The sequence below is a fragment of the Phyllobates terribilis genome, unplaced genomic scaffold (assembly GCF_046119375.1).
Source record: "Phyllobates terribilis strain yellow unplaced genomic scaffold, ASM4611937v1 Scaffold_5__5_contigs__length_657084704, whole genome shotgun sequence".
Lineage (NCBI taxonomy): Eukaryota > Metazoa > Chordata > Amphibia > Anura > Dendrobatidae > Phyllobates > Phyllobates terribilis.
This window is the reverse complement of record NW_027362765.1, coordinates 352,877,209-352,903,238: the sequence shown is the minus strand read 5'-3', so window position 1 is coordinate 352,903,238 and position 26,030 is coordinate 352,877,209. Positions and strand designations below refer to the sequence as shown.

The 26,030-nt window shown below is 48.8% G+C and overlaps 1 protein-coding gene and 1 pseudogene across 1 annotated transcript in view; both read left to right on the top strand.

The window, feature by feature from the left end:
• The window catches only part of ATRNL1 (attractin like 1), a 1,189,422-nt gene that overhangs the window by 540,866 nt on the left and 622,526 nt on the right, over nucleotides 1-26,030 (top strand). The gene's annotated exons all lie outside the window — the stretch shown is intronic.
• LOC141270797 (uncharacterized) lies at nucleotides 15,100-24,959 on the top strand (annotated as a pseudogene).

Sequence of the window (26,030 nt, the reverse complement as noted above, 5' to 3'; positions counted from 1 at the left end):
CTGCAGTATATACACAGTCTCCTCTTCCCTGTATACCCCTGCAGTATATACACAGCCCCCTCTTCTCTCTATACCCCTGCAGTATATACACAGTCCCCTCTTCTCTGTATACCCCTGCAGTATATACACAGTCCCCTCTTCTCTGTATACCCCTGCAGTATATACACAGTCCCCTCTTCTCTGTATACCCCTGCAGTATATACACAGTCTCCTCTTCTCTGTATACCCCTGCAGTATATACACAGTCCCCTCTTCTCTGTATACCCCTGCAGTATATACACAGTCCCCTCTTCTCTGTATACCCCTGCAGTATATACACAGTCCCCTCTTCTCTGTATACCCCTGCAGTATATACACAGTCTCCTCTTCTCTGTATACCCCTGCAGTATATACACAGTCCCCTCTTCTCTGTATACCCCTGCAGTATATACACAGTCCCCTCTTCTCTGTATACCCCTGCAGTATATACACAGTCCTCTCTTCTCTGTATACCCCTGCAGTATATACACAGTCTCCTCTTCTCTGTATACCCCTGCAGTATATACACAGTCTCCTCTTCTCTCTATACCCCTGCATTATATACACAGCCCCCTCTTCTCTGTATACCCCTGCAGTATATACACAGTCCCCTCTTCTCTGTATACCCCTGCAGTATATGCACAGCCTCCTCTTCTCTGTATACCCCTGCAGTATATACACAGCCCTCTCTTCTCTGTATACCCCTGCAGTATATACACAGTCCTCTCTTCTCTGTATACCCCTGCAGTATATACACAGCCCCCTCTTCTCTGTATACCCCTGCAGTATATACACAGCCCCCTCTTCTCTGTATACCCCTGCAGTATATACACAGCCCCCTCTTCTCTGTATACCCCTGCAGTATATACAGTCTCCTCTTCTCTGTATACCCCTGCAGTATATACACAGTCCCCTCTTCTCTGTATACCCCTGCAGTATATACACAGCCCCCTCTTCTCTGTATACCCCTGCAGTATATACACAGCCCCCTCTTCTCTGTATACCCCTGCAGTATATACACAGCCCCCTCTTCTCTGTATACCCCTGCAGTATATACAGTCTCCTCTTCTCTGTATACCCCTGCAGTATATACACAGCCCCCTCTTCTCTGTATACCCCTGCAGTATATACACAGTCTCCTCTTCTCTGTATACCCCTGCAGTATATACAGTCTCCTCTTCTCTGTATACCCCTGCAGTATATACACAGCCCCCTCTTCTCTGTATACCCCTGCAGTATATTCACAGTCCTCTTCTCTGTATACCCCTGCAGTATATACACAGTCCTCTCTTCTCTGTATATCCCTGCAGTATATACACAGCCCCCTCTTCTCTGTATACCCCTGCAGTATATACACAGTCCTCTCTTCTCTGTATACCCCTGCAGTATATACACAGTCCTCTCTTCTCTGTATACCCCTGCAGTATATACACAGTCTCCTCTTCTCTGTATACCCCTGCAGTATATACACAGTCCCCTCTTCTCTCTATACCCCTGCAGAATATACACAGTCTCCTCTTCTCTGTATACCCCTGCAGTATATACACAGCCCTCTCTTCTCTGTATACCCCTGCAGTATATACACAGTCCCCTCTTCTCTGTATACCCCTGCAGTATATACACAGCCCTCTCTTCTCTGTATACCCCTGCAGTATATACACAGCCCTCTCTTCTCTGTATACCCCTGCAGTATATACACAGCCCTCTCTTCTCTGTATACCCCTGCAGTATATACACAGTCCCCTCTTCTCTGTATACCCCTGCAGTATATACACAGTCTCCTCTTCTCTGTATACCCCTGCAGTATATACACAGCCCTCTCTTCTCTGTATACCCCTGCAGTATATACACAGTCCCCTCTTCTCTGTATACCCCTGCAGTATATACACAGTCCTCTCTTCTCTGTATACCCCTGCAGTATATACACAGTCCTCTCTTCTCTGTATACCCCTGCAGTATATACACAGTCTCCTCTTCTCTGTATACCCCTGCAGTATATACACAGCCCTCTCTTCTCTGTATACCCCTGCAGTATATACACAGTCCCCTCTTCTCTGTATACCCCTGCAGTATATACACAGCCCCCTCTTCTCTGTATACCCCTGCAGTATATGCACAGCCTCCTCTTCTCTGTATACCCCTGCAGTATATACACAGTCTCCTCTTCTCTGTATACCCCTGCAGTATATACACAGTCCCCTCTTCTCTGTATACCCCTGCAGTATATACACAGTCCCCTCTTCTCTGTATACCCCTGCAGTATATACACAGTCTCCTCTTCTCTGTATACCCCTGCAGTATATACACAGTCCCCTCTTCTCTGTATACCCCTGCAGTATATACACAGTCCCCTCTTCTCTGTATACCCCTGCAGTATATCCACAGTCCTCTCTTCTCTGTATACCCCTGCAGTATATACACAGTCTCCTCTTCTCTGTATACCCCTGCAGTATATCCACAGTCCTCTCTTCTCTGTATACCCCTGCAGTATATACACAGTCTCCTCTTCTCTGTATACCCCTGCAGTATATACACAGTCTTCTCTTCTCTGTATACCCCTGCAGTATATACACTGTCCCCTCTTCTCTGTATACCCTTGCAGTATATACACAGTCCCCTCTTCTCTGTATACCCCTGCAGTATATACACAGTCCTCTCTTCTCTGTATACCCCTGCAGTATATACTCAGTCCCCTCTTCTCTGTATACCCCTGCAGTATATACTCAGTCCCCTCTTCTCTGTATACCCCTGCAGTATATACACAGTCCCCTCTTCTCTGTATACCCCTGCAGTATATGCACAGTCTCCTCTTCTCTGTATACCCCTGCAGTATATACACAGCCCCCTCTTCTCTGTATACCCCTGCAGTATATCCACAGTCCTCTCTTCTCTGTATACCCCTGCAGTATATCCACAGTCCTCTCTTCTCTGTATACCCCTGCAGTATATCCACAGTCCTCTCTTCTCTGTATTCCTCTGCAGTATATACACAGCCTCCTCTTCTCTGTATACCCCTGCAGTATATACACAGTCTCCTCTTCTCTGTATACCCCTGCAGTATATACACAGTCCCCTCTTCTCTGTATACCCCTGCAGTATATACACAGTCCTCTTCTCTGTATACCCCTGCAGTATATACACAGTTCCCTCTTCTCTGTATACCCTTGCAGTATATACACAGTCCCCTCTTCTCTGTATACCCCTGCAGTATATACACAGTCCTCTCTTCTCTGTATACCCCTGCAGTATATACTCAGTCCCCTCTTCTCTGTATACCCCTGCAGTATATACACAGTCCCCTCTTCTCTGTATACCCCTGCAGTATATACACAGTCTCCTCTTCTCTGTATACCCCTGCAGTATATACACAGTCCCCTCTTCTCTGTATACCCCTGCAGTATATACACAGTCCCCTCTTCTCTGCATACCCCTGCAGTATATACACAGTCTCCTCTTCTCTGTATACCCCTGCAGTATATACACAGTCTCCTCTTCTCTGTATACCCCTGCAGTATATACACAGTCTCCTCTTCTCTGTATACCCCTGCAGTATATACACAGTCCCCTCTTCTCTGTATACCCCTGCAGTATATACACAGTCCCCTCTTCTCTGTATACCCCTGCAGTATATACACAGTCCCCTCTTCTCTGTATACCCCTGCAGTATATACACAGTCTCCTCTTCTCTGTATACCCCTGCAGTATATACACAGCCCCCTCTTCTCTGTATACCCCTGCAGTATATACACAGTCTCCTCTTCTCTGTATACCCCTGCAGTATATACACAGCCCCCTCTTCTCTGTATACCCCTGCAGTATATACACAGCCCCCTCTTCTCTGTATACCCCTGCAGTATATACACAGTCTCCTCTTCTCTGTATACCCTTGCAGTATATACACAGTCCCCTCTTCTCTGTATACCCCTGCAGTATATCCACAGTCCTCTCTTCTCTGTATACCCCTGCAGTATATACACAGTCTCCTCTTCTCTGTATACCCCTGCAGTATATACACAGTCTTCTCTTCTCTGTATACCCCTGCAGTATATACTCAGTCCCCTCTTCTCTGTATACCCCTGCTGTATATACACAGTTCTCTCTTCTCTGTATACCCTTGCAGTATATACACAGTCCCCTCTTCTCTGTATACCCCTGCAGTATATCCACAGTCCTCTCTTCTCTGTATACCCCTGCAGTATATACACAGTCTCCTCTTCTCTGTATACCCCTGCAGTATATACACAGTCTTCTCTTCTCTGTATACCCCTGCAGTATATACTCAGTCCCCTCTTCTCTGTATACCCCTGCTGTATATACACAGTTCTCTCTTCTCTGTATACCCCTGCAGTATATCCACAGTCCCCTCTTCTCTGTATACCCCTGCAGTATATACACAGTCCCCTCTTCTCTGTATACCCCTGCAGTATATACACAGTCCTCTCTTCTCTGTATACCCCTGCAGTATATACTCAGTCCCCTCTTCTCTGTATACCCCTGCAGTATATACACAGTCCCCTCTTCTCTGTATACTCCTGCAGTATATACACAGTCCTCTCTTCTCTGTATACCCCTGCAGTATATACACAACCCCCTCTTCTCTGTATACTCCTGCAGTATATACACAGTCCTCTCTTCTCTGTATACCCCTGTAGTATATACTGTAGCTCTTTGCTGGTCATCTTTCTCTATTTTCGCCTTGTTGCTTTGTGACAGGAGTCGCAGACTGTTTATGAGCGCGCTCCGCTCTCCGTGCGGTGCAGACGCTGTTCCCGGCTCCGCTCCTTGTACTCTCATCTGATTGATACGAGCTCCAGATCTCAGGATGCAGCTGATCCATCTTTCTCCCTATTGACAGGTGAACGCTTTCTGCAGATTCTGGCGCTTTCCTGAGTCCTGAGCGCGGCCGTATTGTGTGCAGTTGGCAGAACGTTGCTCCGCACTCTGCGGCCGCGCTCTGCGCTCTGTCACCGTGATCTATGGGTCTGCTTGTTATTCTGTGGGGAAACATTACAGAAGTCAGCGAGTAAGCTCTGCTGTCACCGCCACTAAATTATGTGCAGAGCCGTAATGGCCTGAATCAATCCGCACGCCCCCTGCCAGTACCTGTATATATATATATATATATATATATATATATATATATATATATATATATACTGTATATATTGTACCCAGAGGTTCTCCGGCCGATCCCGCGCCCTGGACTGCGAAATAAACCAATCCCACAACATTAACCCGCAGTAATGGACTCTGCGCCGACCTCGCTGCGTGACCCAAGAAAAGCAGCGCCAAATATTCAATTGGAGACGGTCCATGAGCAGAATTAAAGGGACGGTCCAGGAGCAGAATTAAAGGGACGGTCCATGAGCAGAATTAAAGGGACGGTCCAGACTCTGTATTTTCCCTGTGAATAAAGCTTAGTATGGCTGTAACATGCAGCCTTGTAATGTAACGAGGCCCCGATGTATTAACACCAGTCGTAGTGACTTAGTCACAGCTCATTCCTGCATCTGGTCAGAGACTGGAGTGACGTTTCTGTAGTAGGAGACGCCAGGATTTAGCTCCTCTCCAGTTTCGCCCATTGTGGCTGAACTGCCTGAGATTAGCGTAAACTTCACGTTGTGCAAACTATTTGGAACTTTCCCGAGTGTCTTCTGCCGGTATTCTGGTATAAACACATTGAGTTTCTCACCAGTTTTTGGACTTGTGCTTTCTGTCAATGAATATAGACGCTGTGCACTCAGTATGCGTTATCTATCCAGTGCTGCGCTCAGCTGAGAAGTGGATACATTTGTATCCAATCTAGAAATTGCCTTCAGCAGCTGCTGCAGAACCTCTCTGGTAGTTTGTTACAATGTATCAGTGTGCAGTGCAGCTCACAGGTAGTGTTGAGCATTCCGATACTGAAATATCGGGTATCGGCCGATATTCACTGTATCGGAATTCCGATACTTAATTCCGATACTTTTATAATATCGAATACCGGAATCGGAAGTTCCCATAATGCCTGCGCTCTGCAGTGTCTCTGAAGGATGACAAGCTGGATGGCAGCGCTCAGCTGCGATCCAGCTTGTCATCAGAATGCCATCCCAGCGTGGGAGAATTCTCCTGATTGTTTAAAAGCCGGCGCGCGGTAAAAAGCCGCCGGCTTTTAAACAATCACGCAGCCCCATACTGCTTCCCCGCAGCCTCCCACCCCGATCCTCCGCTCCCCTCGCCACCTCCCATCCCGATCGTAAATTAGGACCGGGCGGGGAGCGCAGCACCAAGGAGCGAAGGACCCGGGTGGGGAAGCCGGCAGTGAAAAGACTTCACCGCCGGCTTTCCCGTTTTGTGCTGCGCTCTCCCGCCGGTTATTTCAAATGAACAGCTGAGGTATCAGGTGATGCCGATCAGCTGTTCATTTGAAGTCGCCGCGGTGCCCTCAGAGGGTTCATGTGAGTTCATGCTTGACTGCATGAACTCACATCAACTTTCCCACGGCCGCACAGGTCAGCCTCACCTCCCGGACCCGTCATGATTAGTGTGTGCGGGGTGTGTGTGTGTGCGGGGTGTGTGTGCGGGGTGTGTGTGCGGGTGTGTGTGTGCGGGGTGTGTGTGTGTGCGGGTGTGTGTGCGGGGTGTGTGTGCGGGGTGTGTGTGTGCGGGGTGTGTGTGTGCGGGTGTGTGTGCGGGTGTGTGTGCGGGCAGACATAGGCCGATGTGACACTACTACTCCCATCGGCCTATGTCTGTCCCCCGTCCACTCCTGCCAGCAGGATCAGCTCGATGGGAGCAGTAGTTCCCATCAGCCTGATCCTGCTATTTAAATTGCCCTACTGTGTCCCCAATAAATGTTAAATACATGTCATTGGTGGCCAGTGGTTACCTAAAAGAAATTAGTTTATACATTACCTGTCCCCGCCGATCGCCACCTAAAATAAAGTAAAAAATAAAAAACTACACCTATACTCACCTAGACACCTAATTCCCCGAAGCCATCGATCTCCTGTAATAAAATATAAAATAATAAACCACAACCTTATCCTTACCCCTCCGTAGTAGTCCACGAGTGTCCCACGAAGATCTCCAGTTCAGAGCAGCCACATAGAATGTGACCGCTCTGAACCGCTGCCGCCGCTAGAATGACGGGGCCGTAAGGGTTCACCGGAGTTCAGGCAGCGCTGCTCCGGTTAGCTCCTTTACGGCACTGCTGTATCGTGAGAAATTCCCACGGTACAGCACTGCCGTAAAGGAGGTCTCCGGAGCTGCGCTGCCTGAATGCACTCCGGTGACCTCAGTCAGGGGCTCCCGCTGCCGGGAGCGGACGTGTTCCCGGCAGCGTGAGCTTACAGCAGCCATGCACAGCTGTCACCATCTCCAGATGTGACAGCTGTGCATGGGAGATCAGCGCAGGAACGTGGACAGGTAACTATTTTTTTTTTAGTAAACTAAGAATTAAATAAAATGGTGTTTTATTTCAAATAAATTATTTTTTTCTGGGTGTAGTGTGTTTTTTCTTTTTAACACTTTGTAGGTTAGTAATGGGGGTGTCATATAGACGGCCATCATTACTAACCTGGGCTTCATGGCAGCTGGCGCTGACATGAACCCCACCACTATTACCCCCTGCCACCGCACCAGGGCAGCGTGGAAGAGCGAGGCTAAGTGCCAGAATTGGCGCATCCTATGGATGCGCCATTTCTGGGGCGGCTGACGGCTGGTGTTTCTAGCCTGGGAGGGGGCCAATATTCATGGCACCCTTCCTGAGCTATTAATATCAGCCCCCAGCTGTCTGCCTAGCCTTTGCTAGCTATTAAAATAGAGGGGACCCCACGTCATTTTTTTTTGGGGGGTCCCCCATTTTAATAGCTAGTAAAGGCTAGGTATTCAGCTGGGGGCTGATATTAGTAGCCTGGGAAGCTCCGTGGGTTTTACCCCCTTCCCAGGCTTCAAACATCTGCCCCAGCCGTCTGCTTAACCTCCGCTAGAGACTAAAATTATGGGGGATCCCACGCCATTTTTTTTTTAAATAAATCCTTTATTTTAACACTAAATGACATTTGAGGACTTAATAAAGATGCAGTCCCTAAATTATTATTTATTTTTTAATAAATTTTTCCCAAAACTTTTGACGTGGGCTTCGCCATATTTTTGTATGCCAGCCAGGTACAGCATCCAGCTTCTATGAACGCGCCATTTTCCGGGGCGGCCGCGGACTGCAATTTTCAGCGGGGGGGGGGAGGGCAAAAAGCTTGGGCCTCCCTGCGCTGCAGATTCCATCCCCCAGCTGCCTAGTTGTACCTGGCTGGACACAAAAATAGGGAGAAGCTCCACGTTTTTTTTTTTTTAATTATTTCATGAAATTCATGGAATAATTAAGAAAAAAAGGGCTTCCCTATATTGTTGTGTCCGGCTAGGTACAAATAGGCAGCTGGTGGTTGGGGGCAGCCCGTTCCTGCCTGCTGTACCTGGCTGGACACAAATATAGTGCGAAGCCCCACGTCAATTTTTTTTTAATTATTTCAGGAAATTCATGAAATAATTAAAAAAAAATTATGTGGGGCTTCGCCCTATAATTGTGTCCAGCCAGGTACAGCAGGCAGGAACGGGCTGCCCCCAACCACCAGCTGCCTATTTGTACCTAGCCGGACACAACAATATAGGGAAGCCCTTTTTTTCTTAATTATTCCATGAATTTCATGAAATAATTAAAAAAAAAAATGTGTGGCGCTTCGCCCTATTTTTGTGTCCAGCCAGGTACAACTAGGCAGCTGGGGGCTGGAATCTGCAGCGCAGGGAGACCCAAGCTTTCTGGGTCCCACCCGCTGCAAATTGCAGTCCGCAGCCGCCCCGGAAAATGGCGCGTTCATAGAAGCGCCATCTTCTGGCGCTGTACCCAACTCATCCAGGGCCCTGGTGCGGTGGCTCACTGGGTAATAAAGGGGTTAAGGCCAGCTTGGCATTATCAGCTGGCCCTAAGCCCGAAATTCATGGGGTCACGCCAATATTAGACATGACCGCCATGAATTTCTAGTAAAGTATTTAAAAAAAACACAAACACCCAGAAAAAAGTCCTTTAATTGAAAAAAAGACACAATTCTTTATTGTTCTAAATTAAACCATACTTACCGCCACACCCATTCCAGCTGAAGCCAACGATCTCCTGCAATAAAAGTAAAATAATAAAGCAACCTCATCCTTACCTTTCCATGGTTCCCAGGACAGCTTCAGCTCTGCTACATCGAGATGACAGGCTGGACCGCAGCAGAACGCTGCCATCCAGCCTGTCATCCCGCGGACACTGAGAAGCGCAGGCATGCTTGCGCTCCTCAGTGTCTTTCTGTGACGTCATCCAGATGAGCCGAGGTCATGTCCAATGAACTCAGCTCACCTCATGCACGTCACTGACAGCGTGGGAAAATTCTCCTGCACTCAGCGCTTCAGCGTGAGAATTCTCCCACGCTGTCAGTGACGTGCATGAGGTGCGCCGAGTTCATGGGACATGACCTCACCTCATGCACGTCACTGACAGCGTGGGAAAATTCTCACGCTGAAGCGCTGAGTGCAGGAGAATTCTCCCACGCTGTCAGTGACGTACATGAGGTGAGCCGAGTTCATTGTCGGCTCATCTGGATGCCGTCACAGCCAGACACTGAGGAGTGGAAGTATGCCTGCGCTTCTCAGTGTCTGCGGGATGACAGGCTGGATGGCAGCGTTCTGCTGCGGTCCAGCCTGTCATCTCGATGTAGCAGAGCTGGAGCCGTCGTGGGAGCCATGGAAAGGTAAGGATGAGGTTGCTTTATTATTTTTCTTTTATTGCAGGAGATCGTTGGCTTCAGCTGGAATGGGCGTGATGGTAAGTATGGTTTAATTTAGAACAATAAAGAATTGTGTGTTTATTTCAATTAAAGGACTTTTTTCTGGGTGTTTGTGTTTTTTTTAAATACTTTACTAGAAATTCATGGTGGTCATGTCTAATATTGGCGTGACCCCATGAATTTCGGGCTTAGGGCCAGCTGATAATGCCAAGCTGGCCTTAACCCCTTTATTACCCAGTGAGCCACCGCATCAGGGCCCTGGATGAGTTGGGTACAGCGCCAGAAGATGGCGCTTCTATGAACGCGCCATTTTCTGGGGCGGCTGCGGACTGCAATTTGCAGCGGGGGGGGGCCCAGAAAGCTTGGGTCTCCCTGCGCTGCAGATTCCAGCCCCCAGCTGCCTAGTTGTACCTGGCTGGACACAAAAATAGGGCGAAGCTCCACGTTTTTTTTTTTTTAAATTCATGAAATTCATGGAATAATTCAGAAAAAAAGGGCTTCCCTATATTGTTGTGTCCGGCCAGGTACAAATAGGCAGCTGGTGGTTGGGGGCAGCCCGTTCCTGCCTGCTGTACCTGGCTGGACACAAATATAGGGCGAAGCCCCACATCAATTTTTTTAAATTATTTCATGAATTTCCTGAAATGATTTAAAAAAAATTGACGTGGGGCTTCACACTATATTTGTGTCCAGCCAGGTACAGCAGGCAGGAACGGGCTGCCCCCAACCACCAGCAGCCTATTTGTACCTGGCCGGACACAACAATATAGGGAAGCCCTTTTTTTCTTAATTATTTCATGAATTTCATGAAATAATTAAAAAAAAAAAATACGTGAAGCTTCTCCCTATTTTTGTGTCCAGCCAGGTACAACTAGGCAGCTGGGGGATGGAATCTGCAGCGCAGGGAGGCCCAAGCTTTCTGCCCCCCCCCCTCCCCCCGCTGAAAATTGCAGTCCGCGGCCGCCCCGGAAAATGGCGCGTTCATAGAAGCTGGATGCTGTACCTGGCTGGCATACAAAAATATGGCGAAGCCCACGTCAAAAGTTTTGGGAAAAATTAATTAAAAAATAAATAATAATTTAGGGACTGCATCTTTATTAACTCCTCAAATGTCATTTAGTGTTAAAATAAAGGACTTATTTTAAAAAAAATTGACGTGGGGCTTCGCACTATATTTGTGTCCAGCCAGGTACAGCAGGCAGGAATGGGCTGCCCCCAACCACCAGCTGCCTATTTGTACCTGGTTGGACACAACAATATAGGGAAGCCCTTTTTTTCTTAATTATTCCATGAATTTCATGAAATAATTTTAAAAAAAAATGCTTGGGGCTTCGCCCTATTTTTGTGCCCAGCCAGATACAACTAGGCAGCTGGGGGCTGGAATCCGCAGCGCAGGGAGGCCCAAGCTTTCTGGGCCACCCCCGCTGCAAATTGCAGTCCGCAGCCGCCCCAGAAAATGGCGCGTTCATAGAAGCGCCATCTTCTGGCGCTGTACCCAACTCATCCAGGGCCCTGATGCGGTGGCTCACTGGGTAATAAAGGGGTTAGGGCCAGCTTGGCATTATCAGCTGGCCCTAAGCCCAAAATTCATGGGGTCACGCCAATATTAGACATGACCGCCATGAATTTCTAGTAAAGTATTTAAAAAAACACAACACCCAGAAAAAAGTCCTTTAATTGAAATAAACACACAATTCTTTATTGTTCTAAATTAAACCATACTTACCACCACGCCCATTCCAGCTGAAGCCAACGATCTCCTGCAATAAAAGTAAAATAATAAAGCAACCTCATCCTTACCTTTCCATGGCTCCCACGACAGCTTCAGCTCTGCTACATCGAGATGACAGGCTGGACCGCAGCAGAACGCTGCCATCCATCCTGTCATCCCGCAGACACTGAGAAGCGCAGGCATACTTCCACTCCTCAGTGTCTGGCTGTGACGGCATCCAGATGAGCCGAGGTCATGTCCAATGAACTCCGCTCACTTCATGTACGTCACTGACAGCGTGGGAAAATTCTCCTGCACTCAGCACTTCAGCGTGAGAATTTTCCCACGCTGTCAGTGACGTGCATGAGGTGAGCTGAGTTCATTGGACATGACCTCACCTCATGTATGTCACTGACAGCGTGGGAGAATTCTCACGCTGAAGCGCTGAGTGCAGGAGAATTTTCCCACGCTGTCAGTGACGTGCATGAGGTGAGCTGAGTTCATTGGACATGAACTCGGCTCATCTGGATGACGTCACAGAGAGACACTGAGGAGCGCAAGCATGCCTGCGCTTCTCAGTGTCTGCGGGATGACAGGCTGGATGGCAGCTTTCTGCTGCGGTCCAGCCTGTCATCTCGATGTAGCAGAGCTGGAGCTGTCCTGGGAACCATCGAAAGGTAAGGATGAGGTTGCTTTATTATTTTTCTTTTATTGCAGGAGATCGTTGGCTTCAGCTGGAATGGGCGTGATGGTAAGTATGGTTTAATTTAGAACAATAAAGAATTGTGTCTTTATTTCAATTAAAGGACTTTATTCTGGGTGTTTGTGTTTTCTTTTAACTTTGACTATGGGGTTAGTAATGGGGGTGTCTTATAGACGCCTCTCCATTACTAACCTGGGCTTGATGTCAGCTGGCATTATAAGCTGACATCAACCCCAACCCTATTACCCCCTGCCACCGCACCAGGGCAGCGTGGAAGAGCGAGGCTAAGTGCCAGAATTGGCGCATCCTATGGATGCGCCATTTCTGGGGCGGCTGACGGCTGGTGTTTCTAGCCTGGGAGGGGGCCAATATTCATGGCACCCTTCCTGGGCTATTAATATCAGCCCCCAGCTGTCTGCCTAGCCTGTGCTAGCTATTAAATTAGGGGGGACCCCACGTCATTTTTTTTGGGGGGTCCCCCATTTTAATAGCTAGTAAAGGCTAGGTATTCAGCTGGGGGCTGATATTAGTAGCCTGGGAAGCTCCGTGGGTATTACCCCCTTCCCAGGCTTCAAACATTTGCCCCAGCTGTCTGCTTAACCTCCGCTAGAGCCTAAAATTAAGGGGAACCCCACGCCAATTTTTTTTTAAATAAATCCTTTATTTTAACACTAAATGACAAGTACAGTAATCAACACTGTCACTGTACTTCATATATATGTGACTGACATGTTTCTATCTATCTAATCTATGTGTGATTCTCTATTCCTTCTATTCTAAATTGTCGGGTACAGATGCTGAATTGCCGGCCGGCTTTCTTAAAGAGACGGTGCATGAAAACACTATTATTTTTTTAAATAAATCCTTTACACTAAATGACAAGTTCTGTAAGCAACACTGTCACTGTACTTCTTATATATGTGACTGACATGTTTCTATCTATCTAATCTATGTGTGAAGCTCTATTCTTTCTGTTGTAAATTGTCGGGTACCGGTGTATGCCGCTGCTGAATTGCCGGCCGGCTTTTCATGTCATTCTACATTATTCTTAGTTGTTTTACTTCATGTAGAATTAACCTACAAGGAAAGAAAGGGTTTATTTTCATTCCGATATTTGTGTCCCATTGACTTGCATTGGTTTCCGGTATCGGAATCGGCGATATCCGATACTTTTTGGGTATCGGCCCGATCCAGTCCGATACGATATTTCCTGATATCGGAAGGTATCGCTCAACACTACTCACAGGTGATTGTCTGCAGAGGTCAGGACTATCAGGCTGCACAGATTTCTAGGCATATTCTGCACAATGTTCAAGAACCCTGCTTGTTGTCTAAGTAAATGTGAATATATATAGAATTTTGGGGGCTGAAAACCTTCCCTGACTTACTGATTCTGACAGCAGGGATTCTGTTACAATGTATTCAGTCTTGACAATCGAATTTCTCTCTCTTGTCCTGGACTCCAGGCTGACAGCTCTTACAGACACAGATGCATTGTAACAAAGCCTCAGCAATGAGAAGCAATAGATGTGGAGCTCAAACACAAGACGTACTAAAAAGTTGTGTAACATTTCGTTATTTGGTTCCTACATTTTAAAGGGCTTGTCCAGGACTCAGAATAGGTCATCAATATCAGATCAGGGGTCCGGCACCCTCAGCGATCAGCTGTTTACGGCTCCGGCGGCGGGGGGATATAAGTAGTGTATGGAACTGGGAAGTCACTGTGTAGTGGCCGGACTGCAGATCACATTCACTTCAATGGGGGCAGTGCTGCAGTACCCACGAACGGCCACTAGGCGGCTTTCTGACTCTGTCCAGTATATACATCTACTCAGTGGGGGTGTCGGACCCCGTAGATTGGATAATAATGATCTCTCCTAATCGGGTTATAAACATAAAAGTCCCTATAACTCTGTACTGTGAAAGGGGCGATGGATGTAATCGGGTGCACAGGAAGGAATCCCTATTGGCCGCAAGGAGAGCGCACGTCCGGAGGACAGCACCCATTAGATTGTTAGCTCAGAGGACGAGGGATTTCTGTGATACTATGGTCACTCCCATATTATATATGAATTATATGGACGTGTCAGGCTCTTGATAAATGCTTGTGTGGCCACATAATGGATGAATACTGTATTTTCTGTCCCGTGGCGTCCGCGCGGTCACGTGACATCACCGGTGCGATACTTTATCATTCTCGGTTACGTGCCTATATAATGGTATAATCTGGGAAAAGCCCTATAAATACGATGTTGCGTAGGAATTGTTCAATGCGCCTAACTCTACGTCATGAGGTCACACACGACATGATGACATCATAGAGCCGGATCACGGATGATGCGTATGTGGATGTGATATATGAGTGGACACATAGTGGCGGTGTCGCCTCTGCTTCCTCCGGCCCGGACACGTCTGTATACCAGTCACTGATCTATATAACGCTCAGCTTGTAGGAACAAGGAGTTATTGGCGTAATCGGCTCTGCGGCTGTCAGCGGCGTCCGTTGTCACAGCGCGGCGCTAATTGACTGTGCACTATTGGTTTATTGGGATTTCCCACCTTGTACTTATCAATAATCCAGGAGGCGCTCGTACATGGTTACTGCTCCAGAAAAGCTCTCCAGACATTTGTCTCTGGCAGCAAAATCCCAGGAATCAGCAATTCTCTGTGTATTGACTGCTGAAGCCCGGAGAAAAGGGACGACAGGACGAGAAAAAGTCAGGTGTTCATTGTAGGATACAGGATGGGGCGACCCCATAGCAAAGCCTGAAATTACTACAGCTTCATTACCTAAGTAACCTCATCAAAGCTCATCCAGTGTCCCCCCATCTGAGAAAATAACTAAAGGTGGTAAAGGTGCTATCGACATGAAATTCCCCCGAGATCTCTGTAACAACCCATCCAATCCACACAGGAAAGAAATCACCGTAGATGTCCATAAATTATGTGTAATAATGAGAAATGACACCGGGAAAAGTATTGATCACCTGAAGAAAGAGAGGAGCAAAAAGCCCTGGAAAGTCCTAACACCGACTGAGATCTGTCAGTAATTAGGAAGCGATCCTGCCACTGAGTGACCAATAATATCAGCCAGTTCATCTGATGGCCGATAAAAAGTAGTCTCATTACCAACAGGAAACATCTCATGATGGGGAAACCAGTGAGCTGTCTCAAGACCTTCACAACCTTATTGTTGTAAAACATCCTGATGGCGTTGGTTACAGCGGAATTTCTAAACTACTGAAGGTTCCAGTGAGCGCTGCTGGGGCTATAATCCGGAAGTGGAAAGAACATCGGCCATGATCAGGTGTTCCCAACAAGATTTCACCATAAACCGGCCACCACCAAGTGCTCCTCTCAAGATTTCACCATAAACCAGCCACGACCGGGTGCTCCCCGCAAGATTTCACCATAAACCGCCATGACCAGGTGCTCTCCGCAAGATTCCACCATAAAACGGCCACCACCAAGTTCTCCCCGCAAGATTTCACCATAAACCGGCCAAGACCAGGTGATCCCCACAAAATTTCACCATAAACCAGCCACGACCAGGTGCTCCCCGCAAGATTTCACCATAAACCGGCCAAGACCAGGTGCTCCCTACAAGATTTCACCATAAATCGGCCAAGACCAGGTGATCTCCACAAGATTTCACCATAAACTGGCCACGACCAGGTGCTCCCCACAAGATTCCACCATAAACCGGCCACCACCAAGTTCTCGCAAGATTTCACTATAAACCGGCCAGGACCAGGACCTTCCCACAAGATTTTACCATAAATTGCCACAACCAGATGCTCCCCGCAAGATTTTACCCTAAACCGGCCACAAACAGGTGCTTCCCACAAGCTCTCACCATAAACCGGCCATGACCAGGTGCTTCCCGCAAGATTTCACCATAAACCGGCCATGACCAGGTGCTCCCCGCAAGATTTCACCATAAACCGGCCATGACCAGGAGCTTCCCACAAGATTTCACCATAAACCGGCCACGACCATGAGCTTCCAACAAGATTTCACCATAAACCGGCCACGACCAGGTGCTCCCCGCAAGACTTCACCATAAACCGGCCATGACCAGGTGCTCCTCGCAAGATTTCACCATAAACCGGCCATGACCAGGTGCTCTTCGCAAGATTTCACCATAAACCGGCCATGACCAGGTGCTTCCCACAAGATTTCACCATAAACCGGCCATGACCAGGTGCTCCTCGCAAGATTTCACCATAAACCGGCCATGACCAGGTGCTCTTCGCAAGATTTCACCATAAACCGGCCATGACCAGGAGCTTCCCACAAGATTTCACCATAAACCGGCCATGACCAGGAGCTTCACACAAGATTTCACCATAAACCGGCCATGACCAGGTGCTTCCCACAAGATTTCACCATAAACCGGCCATGACCAGGAGCTTCCCACAAGATTTCACCATAAACCGGCCATGACCAGGTGCTTCCCACAAGATTTCACCATAAACCGGCCATGACCAGGTGCTTCCCGCAAGATTTCACCATAAACCGGCCATGACCAGGTGCTCCCCGCAAGATTTCACCATAAACCGGCCATGACCAGGAGCTTCCCACAAGATTTCACCATAAACCGGCCACGACCATGAGCTTCCAACAAGATTTCACCATAAACCGGCCACGACCAGGTGCTCCCCGCAAGATTTCACCATAAACCGGCCATGACCAGGTGCTCCTCGCAAGATTTCACCATAAACCGGCCATGACCAGGTGCTCTTCGCAAGATTTCACCATAAACCGGCCATGACCAGGTGCTTCCCACAAGATTTCACCATAAACCGGCCATGACCAGGAGCTTCCCACAAGATTTCACCATAAACCGGCCACGACCAGGAGCTTCCCACAAGATTTCACCATAAACCGGCCACGACCATGTGCTCCCCGCAAGATTTCACCATAAACCGGCCATGACCAGGTGCTCTTCGCAAGATTTCACCATAAACCGGCCGTGACCAGGTGCTTCCCACAAGATTTCACCATAAACCGGCCACGACCAGGTGCTCCCCGCAAGATTTCACCATAAACCGGCCATGACCAGGTGCTCTTCGCAAGATTTCACCATAAACCGGCCGTGACCAGGTGCTCCCCGCAAGATTTCACCATAAACCGGCCATGACCAGGTGTTCCCCGCAAGATTTCACCATAAACTGGCCATAACCAGGTGCTTCCCACAAGATTTCACCATAAACTGGCCATAACCAGGTGCTTCCCACAAGATTTCACCATAAAGCGGCCACGACCAGGTGCTCCCCGCAAGATTTCACCATAAACCGGCCATGACCAGGTGCTCCTCGCAAGATTTCACTATAAACCGGCCATGACCAGGTGCTCCTCGCAAGATTTCACCATAAACCGGCCATGACCAGGTGCTTCCCACAAGATTTCACCATAAACCGGCCATGACCAGGAGCTTCCCACAAGATTTCACCATAAACCGGCCACGACCATGTGCTCCCCGCAAGATTTCACCATAAACCGGCCATGATCAGGAGCCTCCCACAAGATTTCACCATAAACCGGCCACGACCAGGAGCTTCCCACAAGATTTCACCATAAACCGGCCACGACCAGGAGCTTCCCACAAGATTTCACCATAAACCGGCCATGATCAGGAGCCTCCCACAAGATTTCACCATAAATCGGCCATGATCAGGAGCCTCCCACAAGATTTCACCATAAACCGGCCACGACCAGGAGCTTCCCACAAGATTTCACCATAAACCGGCCACGACCATGTGCTCCCCGCAAGATTTCACCATAAATTGCCACAACCAGGTGCTCCCCGCAAGATTTCACCATAAACCGGCCATGACCAGGTGCTCCCCGCAAGATTTCACCATAAATTGCCACAACTAGGTGCGCCCCGCAAGATTTCACCATAAACCGGCCACGACCAGGTGCTCCCCACAAGATTTCACCATAAACCGGACATGACCAGGTGCTCCCCGCAAGATTTCACCATAAACTGCCACAACCTGGTGCTCCCCGCAAGGTTTCACCATAAACCGGCCATGACCAGGTGCTTCCCACAAGATTTCACCATAAACCGGCCACGACCAGGTGCTCCCCGCAAGATTTCACCATAAACCGGCCATGACCAGGTGCTCCCTGCAAGATTTCACTATAAACCAGCCATGACCAGGTGCTCCCCGCAAGATTTCACCATAAACTGCCACAACCTGGTGCTCCCCGCAAGGTTTCACCATAAACCGGCCATGACCAGGTGCTTCCCACAAGATTTCACCATAAACCGGCCACGACCAGGTGCTCCTCGCAAGATTTCACCATAAACCGGCCACGACCATGTGCTCCCCGCAAAATTTCTTACAAAGGAGTGAAAATAATTATCAGAAGAGTTGTCCAAGAGGCAAAGACACCTGTGGAGAACCCCCATGGCCTGTACACACACTCTTCACACAACCTCCATGGCCTGTATGCACGCTCACCACACAACCTCCATGGCCTGTACACACACTCTTCACACAACCTCCATGGCCTGTATGCACGCTCACCACACAACCTCCAAGGCCAGTATGCACGCTCACCACACAACCTCCATAATCTGTATGCACACTCACCACACAACCTCCATGACCTGTATGCACGCTCACCACACAACCTCCATGGCCTGTATGCACGCTCACCACACAACCTCCAAGGCCAGTATGCACGCTCACCACACAACCTCCATAATCTGTATGCACACTCACCACACAACCTCCATGACCTGTATGCACGCTCACCACACAACCTCCAAGGCCAGTATGCACGCTCACCACACAACCTCCATAATCTGTATGCACACTCACCACACAACCTCCATGACCTGTATGCACGCTCACCACACAACCTCCATGGCCTGTATGTACGCTCACCACACAACCTCCACGGCCTGTATGCACAATCACCACACAACCTCCATGACCTGTATGCACACTCACTACACAACCTCCATGACCTGTATGCACACTCACTACACAACCTCCATGACCTGTATGCACGCTCACCACACAACCTCCACGGCCTGTATGCACAATCACCACACAACCTCCATGACCTGTATGCACACTCACCACCCAAGACTCCATTGCTGAACAAAAAGTATGTTCAAACTTGCAGTTTGTTCAGCAACATTTAGACAAGCATGTGAGATACTATGAGAATATAGACTGGTCAGATGGGACCAAAACTGAACTCTTTGGATGTCATAATACAAACCATGTTTGGAGACCAAAAGGCAACTGGATGTCACCCCAAAAACACCATACCAACAGTGAAATGTGGAGGTGGCAACATCATGGTGTGGGGCTGGTTTTCAGTATAAGGCACTGGCAGACGTCATATAATCGAAAGAAGGATGGATGGACAAATCTACTGAGACATTCCTGATAAAAATCTGCTGCCCTCTACCAGGATGATGATGAAGCGAGGGAGGACATTTCAGCAAGACAATGATCCCAAACACACGGCCAAGGAAACTGTCAACTGGTGTCAGAGAAAGAAAATAAATCTGCTAGAACGGCCGAGCCGATCACCGGATCTGAATCCAAGAGAAAATGTATGGAAGGAACTAAAGCTCAGAGTTTATAGAAGAAGCCACGGAAGCTGCAGGATGTGATGACTTTTTGTGTGGAAGAATGAGCCAAAATCACCTGAGCAATGCCTGGGGCTAGTTTCTCCATACAGGAGGCGTCTTGAAGCTTTATCACCAACCAAGGCTTTTGTACAAAGTATTAATTACATTTCAGTAACGTGTTCAGTACTTATGTCACCTGTTGTATAATATCGTACTGCCCCTATGTAAAAGAATATATTTTTAGACTGCGGCGGGGATATTGGTGGAGCAAGGGCCGGCGGTGTATTATCGGAGTCAGCTGTATGTCCTTTGTAGGGTATGGCGGTGTATTATCGGGTGTGGCAGTGTACTATTGGGGTCAGCTGTATGTCTTGATACGTTGTGGTCTCCGGTGTTGCTCTGCTGCTTGGTTTGGCGCTGATTCCGCTCTCGTCTGTGCGTCCGTTGTGATGGGTGACAGGTGCCCTCCCGGTTTCTGCCTCGGTGCTCCCCTACACCCCCGGTTTCTGCCTCGGTGCCCCCCCACCCCTCCCGTTTCCGCCTTCCGCCTCGGTGCCCCCTGATCCTGTAGGAGCCAGTATCAGCCCCCTCTCCTCCTCCGGCCGTGTAGACGAGGCTGTATATAGAGGACACTGGAGCGGGCGGCGAGCGGCGATTCCACCTGATGTTCGGCCTCCGGTGACCGCGGCGCTGACGCTCAGTTAATTAGCCGTAAAGAAGCGACTGTAGAGAGTTGTTAGGAAACTAATTACCATCCGCGACCGCTGTAACTGTACAGTGCGGAGGAGCCGCGGGAGATGGCGGTGTCATGCGGTAAATGGCGTGGTGCACCGGGGCCTCGTTACTGCCGTCCGATCTGCACCTGCGGTTTAGTTGTCATCTCCTCCATATCCGGCTCCGCTGCTGCCGGCGGCTGATGCTCTCTGTGATTATATTTCTCTGATTGCTGTCAGGGAATGAGAACATTTTGGTTTATCTCCAGAGCTGAAATCCTCAGAAACTCTCAGCTGAGGGTTTGTTTCAGTGTATCAGTGAAGTATGAGCGGAGTCTGCAGAGCTGCTGCCTGTGTCAGGGATGGTCGGTGTATGAGGGTCCTCGCTTTCTTCTCTTATCGCTTCCTTTGTCAGGGGTAAGATCTCTGCTTGCAGTCAGTGAGCAGGTGCTGAATCCTCCTGGCCGGGTCGTGTCCACACCTGACGGTTGTTGCAATGTATCGGCAGGACTCTTAGGGTCTTCTGTAGCGGAGGTGTGAGGGGCCACTGTGGCCCCTTCTCGCTGCCGGTCGCACTATGGATGACACCGTCAGGCTGTGATGTCGCTCGGGGTCTCTGGAGACGCTCTGCGGTAATGATCCCCCCGGGCCGTGGATCTCTGATGTCGGTGCATCATAATAAGACTTTAGTGCCGTCATTAGTATCTCACCTGCGGCTGCAGCACAGATGCTTCATATCCCATAAAACGAATGTGAGCGCCGCGCTCCGCCATCATTACGGCCGACGGGATGAGCTGCAGACATACGTGTCGTCTCGGTGCAAGGTGACACTGGCGGAGCAGCGGGTGGGATGACGAGACGCCGGCGGCAGATCCCCCTCACTCCAGACCTGGCGGAAAAGTATTCTGTGCGGATGATCAATATCTTGTACAGCGACATCTGATAATCCAGAAGTCTGATAATCCGGCTCTGGGTGGTCTCACACGTAGCGTCGCCCCCATCATGTGTGTGATCCATGGACAGTGGGTTCAGATCCGTCTAACATAGAACAAGGGGATCGTCCGAGGGGCCCCTGTCCCAACAATTGGCCCTAGCAGATGGGGGGCCCAGAAGAAGCGCTGCATTCATTTCTGGGGTCTCTGTCTCTTCTCCTCTAGTTGCATGGTAAATAAATCTTAATTTCTGTAAAAAATCTGCTCTGTTCTTCAGTCCCTCGCCATCTTTAAGATCTCTGCTTGCTGTCAGTAATCAGGTGAAGGTTTGTTCCAGTGTAGACAATGTAACTCCATCAGCCGCACAAAGCTCTGCTGGTTGGCTACAATGTGTCAGTCTGGAGTCCAGCGGTTTTGCTCATAAAGGATTGTCTGCACTGGATGCGTGCGGAGACAATCCTCTGCGTGCGGAGACAATCCTCTGCGTGCGGAGACAATCCTCTGTGTGCGGAGACAATCCTCTGAGTGTAGAGACAATCCTCTGCGTGCGGTGACAATCCTCTGCGTGCGGAGACAATCCTCTGTGTGCGAGGACAATCCTCTGAGTGCGGAGACAATCCTCTGAGTGCGGAGACAATCCTCTGAGTGCGGAGACAATCCTCTGCGTGCGGTGACAATCCTCTGCGTGCGGTGACAATCCTCTGCGTGCAGTGATAATCCTCTGCGTGCGGTGACAATCCTCTGCGTGCAGTGATAATCCTCTGCGTGCGGTGACAATCCTCTGCGTGCGGTGACAATCCTCTGCGTGCAGTGATAATCCTCTGCGTGCGGTGACAATCCTCTGCGTGCGGTGACAATCCTCTGCGTGCAGTGATAATCCTCTCTGTGTGGAGACAATTCACTGACAGCAAGCGGAGATCTGGAAAACACTGAGGAATGGAAACACAACGGCCCGGCTTCATCCTTTGCAATTTTTTAAAATCTCTTTTCTTTTTTGACTTGTTTTTTGTTGCTGTTTTTTGTGACTAATTCTCCAAAGTGGCGGCTGAAGTCATGATTTCTACAAAAGCAAAAATGGTTCTTACGTTTGAGTTGTGAGTCTTTTTCAGCTAAAACGTCGCTCGTTCCCCTACACCCGGCGTACATAACATCACTCCCGGGCCGGGGAACATTTGCACCAAATGTTGCAACTTTTTAAAAAGTCGCAATTGATGAAGCTGAAAACCTCTGGAAACCTTGAATCCCCCCGGTACAGAAGACGCGCAAAGAAAGAGAAGAAAGAGGCGCAAAGAAAGAGAAGAAAGAGGCGCAAAGAAAGAGAAGAAAGAGGCGCAAAGAAAGAGAAGAAAGAGGCGCAAAGAAAGAGAAGAAAGAGGCGCAAAGAAAGAGAAGAAAGAGGCGCAAAGAAAGAGAAGAAAGAGGTGCGAAGAAAGAGAAGATGCGCAAAGAAAGAGAAGAAAGAGGCACAAAGAAAGAGAAGAAAGAGGTGCGAAGAAAGAGAAGAAAGATGCGCAAAGAAAGAGAAGAAAGAGGCGCAAAGAAAGAGAAGAAAGAGGCGCAAAGAAAGAGAAGAAAGAGGTGCGAAGAAAGAGAAGATGCGCAAAGAAAGAGAAGAAAGAGGCACAAAGAAAGAGAAGAAAGAGGTGCGAAGAAAGAGAAGAAAGAGGTGCGAAGAAAGAGGTGCAAAGAAAGAGAAGAAAGAGGTGCAAAGAAAGAGAAGAAAGAGGTGCAAAGAAAGAGGTGCAAAGAAAGAAAAGAAAGAGGTGCGAAGAAAGAGGTGCAAAGAAAGAGAAGAAAGAGGTGCAAAGAAAGAGAAGAAAGAGGTGCGAAGAAAGAGGTGCAAAGAAAGAAAAGAAAGAGGTGCGAAGAAAGAGGTGCAAAGAAAGAGAAGAAAGAGGTGCAAAGAAAGAGAAGAAAGAGGTGCAAAGAAAGAGAAGAAAGAGGCGCAAAGAAAGAGGCGCAAAGAAAGAGAAGAAAGAGGTGCAAAGAAAGAGAAGAAAGAGGCGCAAAGAAAGAGAAGAAAGAGGCGCAAAGAAAGAGAAGAAAGAGGCGCGAAGAAAGATGCGCAAAGAAAGAGAAGAAAGAGGCGCAAAGAAAGAGAAGAAAGAGGCGCAAAGAAAGAGAAGAAAGAGGTGCGAAGAAAGAGAAGATGCGCAAAGAAAGAGAAGAAAGAGGCACAAAGAAAGAGAAGAAAGAGGTGCGAAGAAAGAGAAGAAAGGTGCAAAGAAAGAAAAGAAAGAGGTGCGAAGAAAGAGGTGCAAAGAAAGAGAAGAAAGAGGTGCAAAGAAAGAGAAGAAAGAGGTGCAAAGAAAGAGAAGAAAGAGGCGCAAAGAAAGAGGCGCAAAGAAAGAGAAGAAAGAGGTGCAAAGAAAGAGAAGAAAGAGGCGCAAAGAAAGAGAAGAAAGAGGCGCAAAGAAAGAGAAGAAAGAGGCGCGAAGAAAGATGCGCAAAGAAAGAGAAGAAAGAGGCGCAAAGAAAGAGAAGAAAGAGGCGCAAAGAAAGAGAAGAAAGAGGCGCAAAGAAAGAGAAGAAAGAGGCACAAAGAAAGAGAAGAAAGAGGCGCAAAGAAAGAGAAGAAAGAGGCGCAAAGAAAGAGAAGAAAGAGGTGCAAAGAAAGAGAAGAAAGAGGTGCAAAGAAAGAGAAGAAAGAGGCGCAAAGAAAGAGAAGAAAGAGGCGCAAAGAAAGAGAAGAAAGAGGTGCGAAGAAAGAGAAGATGAGCAAAGAAAGTTGCGCAAAGAAAGAGGCGCAAAGAAAGAGAAGAAAGAGGTGCAAAGAAAGAGAAGAAAGATGCGCAAAGAAAGAGAAGAAAGAGGTGCAAAGAAAGAGGTGCAAAGAAAGAGAAGAAAGATGCGCAAAGAAAGAGAAGAAAGAGGTGCAAAGAAAGAGAAGAAAGAGGCACAAAGAAAGAGAAGAAAGAGGTGCGAAGAAAGAGAAGAGGCGCAAAGAAAGTTGCGCAAAGAAAGAGAAGAAAGAGGTGCGAAGAAAGAAGAAAGAGGTGCAAAGAAAGGGAAGAAAGAGGCGCAAAGAAAGAGAAGAAAGAGGCGCAAAGAAAGAGGTGCAAAGAAAGAGAAGAAAGGCGCAAAGAAATGGAAGAAAGAGGCGCAAAGAAAGAGAAGAAAGAGGTGCAAAGAAAGAGAAGAAAGAGGCGCAAAGAAAGAGAAGAAAGAGGCGCAAAGAAAGAGAAGAAAGAGGCGCAAAGAAAGAGAAGAAAGAGGTGCAAAGAAAGAGAAGAAAGGCGCAAAGAAAGGGAAGAAAGAGGCGCAAAGAAAGGGAAGAAAGAGGCGCAAAGAAAAAGAAGAGAGGCACAAAGAAACGGCGAAAACCCCAAAAAAACAGAAAAAAATGCCGTAATGGAACGGCCCCAAAGTCTATAAGAACTTTTCATGGTGCTGAGCTTCAGATACACGTGTACCGCAGTTCGTATCTGCATCTGACCTCCGCAAATAACCATCTGTCTCGATTACTGGTGTAGACCCTCTGATAATCCGGCACCTCCGCCCTCCTGTACAAATGATCGGTCGCAGACTCTGACGATCGCCCCCTCCCCCGCTGTATTGGACCTTCGGGGGCTTCTGTCTGGATTACTGGTGTAGACCCTCTGATAATCCGGCACCTCCGCCCTCCTGTACAAATGATCGGTCGCAGACTCTGACGATCGCCCCTCCCCCGCTCTCACTGTATTGGACTGTCGGGGGCTTCTGTCTGGATTACTGGTGTAGACCCTCTGATAATCCGGCACCTCCGCTCTCCTGTACAGATGATCAGTCGCAGCCTCTGACGATCGCCCCCTCCCCCGCTGTATTGGACCTTCGGGGGCTTCTGTCTGGATTACTGGTGTAGACCCTCTGATAATCCGGCACCTCCGCCCTCCTGTACAGATGATCGGTCGCAGCCTCTGACGATCGCCCCTCCCCAGCTCTCGCTGTATTGGACCGTCGGGGGCTTCTGTCTGGATTACTGGTGTAGACCCTCTGATAATCCGGCACCTCCGCTCTCCTGTACAGATGATCAGTCGCAGCCTCTGACGAACGCCCCTCCCCCGCTGTATTGGACCTTCGGGGGCTTCTGTCTGGATTACTGGTGTAGACCCTCTGATAATCCGGCACCTCCGCTCTCCTGTACAGATGATCAGTCGCAGCCTCTGACGATCGCCCCTCCCCCGCTGTATTGGACCTTCGGGGGCTTCTGTCTGGATTACTGGTGTAGACCCTCTGATAATCCGGCACCTCCGCTCTCCTGTACAGATGATCAGTCGCAGCCTCTGACGATCGCCCCTCCCCCGCTGTATTGGACCTTCGGGGGCTTCTGTCTGGATTACTGGTGTAGACCCTCTGATAATTCGGCACCTCCGCTCTCCTGTACAGATGATCGGTCGCAGCCTCTGACGAACGCCCCTCCCCCGCTGTATTGGACCTTCGGGGGCTTCTGTCTGGATTACTGGTGTAGACCCTCTGATAATTCGGCACCTCCGCTCTCCTGTACAGATGATCGGTCGCAGCCTCTGACGAACGCCCCTCCCCCGCTGTATTGGACCTTCGGGGGCTTCTGT